The sequence below is a fragment of the Protomyctophum bolini genome (genome assembly GCF_963924005.1).
Source record: "Protomyctophum bolini genome assembly, chromosome: 23".
NCBI lineage: Eukaryota > Metazoa > Chordata > Actinopteri > Myctophiformes > Myctophidae > Protomyctophum > Protomyctophum bolini.
The window spans coordinates 2260319-2267991 of record NC_137884.1 but is presented as its reverse complement, the minus strand read 5'-3'; the positions used below and the strand labels follow the sequence as shown (position 1 = coordinate 2267991).

At 42.4% G+C, this 7673-nt stretch overlaps 1 long non-coding RNA gene across 1 annotated transcript; it reads right to left on the bottom strand.

Moving 5' to 3' along the window:
• Window positions 1–4366: 4366 nt before the first annotated feature.
• On the bottom strand, window positions 4367–7003 carry LOC308310789. The gene is made up of 3 exons (XR_013963539.1): window positions 6864–7003; window positions 5137–5365; window positions 4367–4830 (listed from the first exon to the last, which is right to left on the bottom strand). It is a non-coding gene; the product is annotated as an uncharacterized lncRNA (long non-coding RNA).
• Window positions 7004–7673: the final 670 nt, after the last annotated feature.

Sequence of the window (7673 nt, the reverse complement as noted above, 5' to 3'; positions counted from 1 at the left end):
GCGGTTCCGTGTGGCCCAGTCTGATGAAGCTAGGAGAGGAGCTGTTGGGGTTGGGGCTTCCTCAATGTCAGCCGAGGCAACGCTCAGAGAGTGCTGGAGCTCTTGTAAGAAACGCTCTGTATAAAGAGTATGGGATATTTAAAAACATGTTGTGCTTAGAAAAATAAATAAAAAAGTATAATAATGGCTGTGAAAGGGGTAGTTGCCCATTTATTGTGGCAAATGTGTAATAGAAAGACGTAATTAACATTCAAACTCATTGGCAGATTATTACAATATATATTATGAGCATATTTCTTTACACTAATGAAATACACACCAAGGGCAACTGGAGCAACGGAGACCTCAGAGATGGTGTCAGGAAGATCGATCGGAGGAACAGGTTTCTGACTGCAAGCACCTGGACCATCCTTCCGACTCGGACCAGCTATAACAGGACAAAAACAACACCACTCATAACATTATTATAAATTGTCAGCCTAGTTATTATCCTGAGGGGACTAGTATACTTTTCCCAAACCATAATGTGGACAGAATTAGCGTAACTTATCTGCCTATGGATAATCATTAGGACTGATTGCAGTGATGTAAATAGGTTAAGTGTAATGGGTTTATGGGACCCAGGGGTGGTCTTTTAGATGGGTCCCAGGGACATCTCACAGTGCGTTTTAACAGTGGGAGAACGGCGAGCGACACATGAATTACATTGGCTATCGCCTAATCGCGATAGCCAATGGCTAATAATGGTTATATTCATGTAGAAAATGTATCCGACAACTTTAAGATTGGCAAAGTATTATGCAAAGTTGCAACCAACAGTGCAAACTAATGTAATTGTTATGTAATATAATGTATATTTTTTAGGCAGGTGATCCATTCGCCTGGGGAGTGTGTATTCCCCTGATTTATTTTTAGCGTGGATTCGGTTACAGTACGGTATTGCGTCACAGGAACCCCAGGGGGTGACATGATTGTGTCCTTTCTCAACTGAGTCGGTCTAAGGATGCAGGCTATTTGCATCACTGTATTGCTGTAGCTTGAATTAGAATTAGATTTTCAATGTTTTGTACCAATTCACACCCATCAACAGACACCAGATATGCTCATTGGGAGCAGTTAGGGGTAATAGTAGCCAGTTACGGTATCTCTTTAATTAATGTAAGAAAAAACAAAAATGTATTCGGTCCACCCATCTAATGATTGAACAGTGGTCAGATGAGGGGGACCGCAAAAGCTTTTGAAAGTTTCAAGTGGATTTTAGAATCAGCCTCACGTCTAAATGAGTTAATGGTATAACAATACTGACCCTGATTTGACCGATTCCTGGTTGGTCTTGGCTTTGCATGGACGACGTTCCAATTGCTGTCTCTCTCTACCCATGTCACCCTCGGTCTAGCTGCCTTTGCCTTCTTTGCTGGTGGTGGTGGTCTAGAGTGGTACTCAAGAGGAATGGAGTCTTTAAGACCTTTGATGACAGCTGCCCTTTTTGCTTCATCTACACTCCTTTGCAGATCCGCAATCACAGCTTTTTCATCACTCATGGTGATGAGTAAAAAACAAACAAACAGACAGACAGACAAACAAGGGGGAAAAATACACACACACACACACACACACACACACACACACACACACACACACACACACACACACACACACACACACACACGTGGGGTTGGAAGCGAGAGAGGGGAAGAGCTGGGGAGAGAGAGAGAGAGAGAGAGAGAGAGAGAGAGAGAGAGAGAGAGAGAGAGAGAGAGGGAGGGAGAGAGAGAGAGAGTGGCTCTTAAAAGTGCCTTTTGTTTTGTTTGTGTTGGACTGGAGAGTTGGAGAGTTGTTTGAGGTTGGAAGATCTGTAAGAGAAAAAAGATGATTCAGAATGTAACACCCAACTGTTGGAACTTCTATTCAGAATCCTATTGCAGTGTTTTTTCATGTCAAATTAATATCGGTATCTAACTAATCAGTGGCGGAAACTCCGTGGGTTCAGAGGCGCGATTGAACCCCCTGGCATTTTGGCAAAGGCGCGACTGAACCCACTGCATTTTGGCAAAATATATCTATATGCACTGCAGTAAATTATGCACCCACTGACTGTCCACTGAAATGTCCCCTCCCCAGTGGTCATGTTGTCATCTCATACACGTAGTCACAAGTGACATACCTTTACGAGGGGTTATACAAGATAGGTGTTGGGCCGCCGCGCATGCCGCATTCAAATGCTAATAAGGTGGCTTTTGTTCGAAAAAACAAAACTCGTTTTTTTTCCACCGCTGGGGGGGGGGGGGGAGGTGCTTGAACCCCCTGCCGTTATAAGAACTTTCCGCCTCTGTAACTAATTGTGATAAAGCTCAGTTTTCACTGAGCTTCATCACAATGTTTTGGATTACATCTATTTATGATTAACTTGAGTACAATGGACCAAAATGAAAATCACACCCATGTGAAGTGAGTGGTGCAAATCCGTGTGGGGGTCCCGGGGGGGGGGGGGGGGGGTAGTTCCAGACCCCCGGCGTGCCGCCCCGTGTCCGAAGTGGTTGAGAAAAGACAGAGTTACCGTGTGCCGGGCCCTCTACTGTACTGTCACTGTACAGTACTGGCACACCCGAAATCATCATATATACAGTTAATATGTGCAATTGAGTTTGTTAGGTTACACACAGGTGGTGAAAAACAACCATGCTGTTTTTATGCTCATACCCAGCCAGGCAGGCAGGCACCCACCCACCCACACACATAAGTCCGTAAGGGAGATGAGAGGGAAATGGTTTGACTTATAAAGTATTCAATAAAAACCACAACTCAATAAAACATTTCGTTTTTTAGTCACAAATCACATGGAGTTGTTGTTTAGCACAGTAGTTCCCAAACATTTTCATGTCAAGGACCCCCAAATTGACACCAATTAGCCCGGCTGCGGAGGGCGTCAGAGAGAGACTCGCTGTAACCACTGGACCAGGGCTAGGGTCTGTATAGCCCCTCTCGGAACCCTACATAAAGCTTTTATGAAATTTGATGGGCGCTTTATACGTAGGGTTCCTGGTCATGCTAAGATTTTTCAATGCGATTGTTGGAACGCGGATATACACAAACTCATCGTTTAGTCGATCGGCGCGGTATTACGACGCTTTTTATTGTGTTTGTTTACGGATGTGCGAACTATAAGTACCTTACATACCTCTGATAAAATCTCCTGTGTCGCGGAAGCCGTTAAGTATTTTTAATCCATGTTTGATTAAAAATGTCGCTTTGATTTCTTCTTGTTTATTTACCGTTTATTGTACCGCCTCTCGATGTGCGGTTGGCTTTGCGGGCTATGTCCCTGCCTCTGATCTGCTCCGTCATAGCTGTAGCACCACTAGCTAGCCAGATAGGCGGTACAATGAGGTGTCAATAAACAAGGTAGGAAGAAGCGACATTTTTAATCAATCATGGATTAAAAATACTTAACGGCTTCCGCGACACAGGAGATGTGTCGGTATGGTATGTAAGGTACTTATAGTTCGCACATTCGTAAGTCAATACATGAATAAACATGGTAAAAGCGCGCAGAAGTCCGTCTCATGGCGTGTTTACATTGTATTTGTTTGTGCGTAACTGGCGACAGCCCAGCGTGAAGCAGGACCCAATGGGTAAAGTAAACAAAGTATCAGAAACTTTACTACATTCGGGTTCTGCTTGCGGGGCTAGGGTCTGTACAGACTAGAGACCCATAAGGGACCGGGTCCATTTGGTTCCAAACTATCATTAAGCTGGGGACCCCCTGGAACTCCCTCAAGAACCCCTGGGGGTCCCCGGACGGGCCGGACCCAACTTTGGGAACGGGATGTGTTGTCATGTTGTCTACTAGCCTCGATACCCAGGCTTTAGTTGCTACCAATATACACCGACATAAGTTACGTCAACGTAAACAATAACCCTGTGGCGTTGTTCTATCATTTAGGGGTTGTGCAGAATTAACGATGTATGTTAATGTTATTTTAAGTAAAAATATAAGATTATACAGGTATAATATTGGAAACAGAAACACGTCTTACCTGAGGTAGTAGAGAAATCACACTGCGCGCCGAGGATATGACGTCATCGGCTCATGCAAACATTAATATTTTATTCTAGCTCTAGCTAGCAAACAAAACTAAGGTAAACATGAATAATGTAAACAACAATTTATTCTATCATTTACAGTTAAATGTATTTAAATACATGCATTCAGACCGCTGTGAATATATTATTAAAGTGACATAGATATATGGTCGAGATCCTGTTAGACCGGATACGAAAACAGTCCAAGGGTCCATGTATCTAGATGGCATGACAAACCGGATGCAGCTTGCCGTGGACTCGACCGGGTGCAAACATTTTATTTAATGATTGATACATTAAGTATCTATCATTTAATCATTAACAGTGCCAGAGTGCCAGAACAAAATGCCAGATTTTTTTATTATTATATACAAACACACTGAGATCGATAGATCCATCGATATATAGATGTAGAGATATGAAATACAACTTGTTAATAAAGTCTCGGGGAAGACATCTGACCTGACGTCACAGGTTTGCAAAAGTGTTTTTCTCGAAAAATACACATCGGAAAATTACCAAATTAGTATGAAAATGCTCAGAATATTTACAGCTGTTTGTGAAAAATGGTGTATCGTTTTTATTTTTATCGTTTTTATTTTTAGCGCACGGTGTTGTGGCATGAATTGTATTCATGGCTATGAGTGACCAGGACGACATTTCGTCGAGGGCTGACCCAGGACGACAAGCCCTGATCGGTCATGGTTGTGGCATGTAGTCATACTTTGCCGTCCGGGGATTGCGACGCTGTTGGTGCAATACAATATAAATATAAATATATAATATATAATATATAATATATAAAATATAAATCAATCAATCAATCTCTTCCTTAATATTTCATCCTGACTTCACAAAAGAATAAATCATAGGGGGTCAAAATCGGTTAAAAAAAAACCGTGGGTATTATTTTTAAAGTATTCCTAAAAAAAAAGTTAATAAAAAGCTGGAGAGACATGGAGGCTCCTGTTACTGAACAAACGTCACAATATAACAACATAGAGCTTTTTAACACTTATCTTAACCAAAGAAAATCACTTACAGTAGGCCTACCTGCTTTTAAGAGTCATGAGTCAACAGGGTGTGACAGTGGCCGGATGGCAACAGCAAGGTTCCCAGTTCGATCCCAGGCACCCCCAGAGTTAGTGTCGAAGTGTCCTTGAGCAAGACTCTGAACCCCTATTTGCTCCCGATGTGCAGGTTGGTTCCTTGCATGGTTTCCTCCGCCATCGATGCACAATCTATAGCACCTTGGATAAAGGCGCTATATGAAAGTTTTCATCTGAAATGAGTTAAAGTTGCACTATGTAACTTTGCTCTTCTACCAGGGATTTGAACCTTGAATCTTTACAATTATTGATCTAATTGAGCCTGCCTGCTTGCTCAGGGCATAGCCTACATGGAATCTTGACCATCAGGTCAAAATTCAAATTCAGATTCAGTCAGATCCTGTGTCTTGGTGAGACTTGGGAGACAAAATGCAACCACCATAATTGTATAATTGATATCGTTTATAAATGTACATTGTATTCCCATACACACGGCACGCACACACAGAAACACACACACACACACACACACACACACACACACACACACACACACACACACACACACACACACACACACACGCACACACACACACACCGTATGTTCTATGAAGAGTCCACAGCAGTATAGTGCAAGAACACTAAAAGCAGCAATAACACTATTTAAACATACTCTTCTTACAACTAAAAGGTCTGAATAAAAAAATATCTAAAGTGTTAGAATGGAGCAGAAATATAAAGCTTAGGCCTACTTGATTAAAAGTATTTAGTTAATTTCCACTATTGGTAAACAGAATGAATATGTTTTGACACATAAATGGGTTGCAAAATCGTGGGATAAATATGTATATATATATATAAAAAAGAATGCATAATGTTTTATTGTCCATAAGTGATCTTTAGTCACATTGAATTGCTGTCTTTAAATGACCGCCAGAGGGCGCTGATGTCTCATATATGTCAGAGTAAGGACCTTGATCTGCTAGCATGTAGTCGACATTTACATATAATAGATCTTTTTTAGCATCCTTCTCCAAGTCTGTCTGTCTGACTCTGAGCATGGGCAAATTGGGCATTCATCACTGCTAAAGCTGGAAAATATGTTATAATTTGGCACTCTCACAAATAACACTTTAAGATGATATAAATCTTGGAGGTTTGAACAGCTAAGCTGCCCTGCCCCCAAAATTCAGAAAACATCCAGTAATAAAGTGTTGTGATATCAAGTATCGGTATAAACAATCGAGGAAACGTATTATCAATTACACAATTAACAGTAGAGAAGCTGCCAGAGCTGGTTTTCAATGTAGTCCTATATAGAACAATAAATTAATGCTGTCGAGTGAAAACCGTAGGCCGATATATGTCCAAAACCTTTCCTTTTTTTACTACCATTTTAAAAACATTTGAAAATAGTTCCGCTGAGCCTTCCCGCGTCCAAACGGTCGAGAAATGACGTAGTTATCGTGTTGCAGCTTTCCGTGCTGGGACGCGTATACTTACATACACATGGGACACACAGCTACATAATGGAGCGGAGGCAGTAGGCACCACTGAAAAAAGTGTAAGCTGTGTGTGTGTGTGTGTGTGTGTGTGTGTGTGTGAGATGGGACTGAATGCTCCAATGCACCCAACATTATCATTGTTTATCTGTAAATACATAGTAGTAGTTATTAACAGAAAAACAAACACCTGTCATTATTGAGCGAAAATAAAGTCAATCGTTCACACCTTTCCTTCATCATGGGCGGCTGTGGCTCAGGAGGTAGAGCAGGTCGTCCAATGATCCCTGGGTCCGTGGTTCGAATCCCGGCTCCTCATGTCGAAGTGTCCTTGGGCAAGACACTGAACCCTACATTGCCTCCAATGAGTTGGTAGTTGTGAGCTCGCCACCATTGGTGTGTGAATGTGGGAAGTGAGGACGCTGGTGTCGACTGTTTGCCGCTTCACCTCCCAATGTATGAATGAATGAACCATTGTAAAGCGCTTTGAGCACATGGAAAAGCGCTATAAAAATGCAATTCATTATTGCGAACGCAGTGATTGCGAACGCAGTGAGCACTTACTATGAGACCTATAGCAGATCAAGTCTGTGTGTGTGTCTGTCTGTCCCGCTATCCAAATATGGAGTGTGTTGCATCAGCAATCACTCAGCTCCATATATGGGCACAAAAGGGACCAGGTCCACATATACAGTAACAGCGGGACAGACACACAGACAGACAGACAGACAGACAGACAGACAGACAGACATGATCTGCAGGGTCTCAGCTGCGTTCGCTTCCCGCGTTTGCGCGTCTTACTGGTTATTATCTGATGCAAGCTGTGTGTGTGTGTGTGTGTGTGTGTGTGTGTGTGTGTGTGTGTGTGTGCACGCGTGCTTGCGTGCATGCATGCATGCGTGCCAAGTGTGTGTGTGTGTGTGTGTGTGTGTGTGCATGCGTGCGTGCGTGTGACACGTGCAATGTTATGTATTATTTGCAATACTACAATTTCACGCAAACCAGTCCATGGTGTCAACAGACCATATCACGTCACGCA